The sequence below is a fragment of the Triticum dicoccoides genome, chromosome 3B, assembly GCF_002162155.2.
Source record: "Triticum dicoccoides isolate Atlit2015 ecotype Zavitan chromosome 3B, WEW_v2.0, whole genome shotgun sequence".
In the NCBI taxonomy this organism is placed as follows: Eukaryota; Viridiplantae; Streptophyta; class Magnoliopsida; order Poales; family Poaceae; genus Triticum; species Triticum dicoccoides.
This window is the reverse complement of record NC_041385.1, coordinates 443,859,123-443,860,192: the sequence shown is the minus strand read 5'-3', so window position 1 is coordinate 443,860,192 and position 1,070 is coordinate 443,859,123.

Genomic DNA, 1,070 nt, shown 5'->3' with positions numbered 1-1,070 from the left:
GAGTTGCTCCGGTGAACCTCGGCTTCCGTGCCCAGATCCAGATCTGGAACCTAGGTTGACCTCGTTTTTTGGCCAAGTCTGTATTATTTTTAGCCCTGTTCATCGCATCATAACTCCGTCATCGTAGCTCCGTTTCATGCGCATAATATATCAAAATGTTCATCAGGATGTGCTCTTCATTTTGTTCCATTGGGACATGTTCATTTGAGGTCATCTAGATGCCTGAATATCTTATGCAAGAGTGCTATATGATGTTAGTTTCTGATTCTTAACAGAATGTGTGCATTTGTCATTTTTGCTACATTTATTGTGTGCATCTTATGGGCATGAGCTCTACAGATGTTTTGTTCTATGTGATGCCATCTTTGCAAAGGTGCTGCCATGTATTTTTGTGATCAATGTGGTGACTAGCACAAGCATGCAAACTAGGCCTCATGATGTTGCTGATTTTAGTCCCTGTTCTGCTGTTATTTTGATGCCATGTAAACATGATGCTACAGAGAGATCCATGATTATTTTGAGACACTTCAGTAAGGATGATTTGAACATATGGTTATGCTTTATCCATCCATGCCCCTATTTGCAATTATGGAGTAGTCTAGCATGTCATTTTCGTGCTCTGCTTTTGCTATAAATTGTTTCCTGGCAGATTGTTTACATGTTATTCAATTTTGCCAAGGTTGTTGTAGTTGATCCTTGCATGCTATGAACTTGTTCTTGCCATGGTTAGCTTAATAAACATGTCTTCTTGCTGATTCTATGCTTATCTTGTCATGCAATGACTTGTGGTGAGTGAATCGAGCTCGCGAAGATGCCTTCATAATTCTGTCAATGCCATGCTCAGTTTGCTGAATCTGTTAACGAAACTTGCTATGTTTACATGGGTGCCAACATATCTTCTGATCCTTTTTGGCTCATGGTCAGTAAGGGACTTTTGTTCTATGCTTTGAGTAGAATCATGTCATGCCTTGTTTTGCTATTATAAGTTCCTGTAGCATGTTGATTGCTTGCTCTGAACATTGCTACCTGATGCTGTTTATGCCATGTCCAAGCTGATATCTTTTGCACTT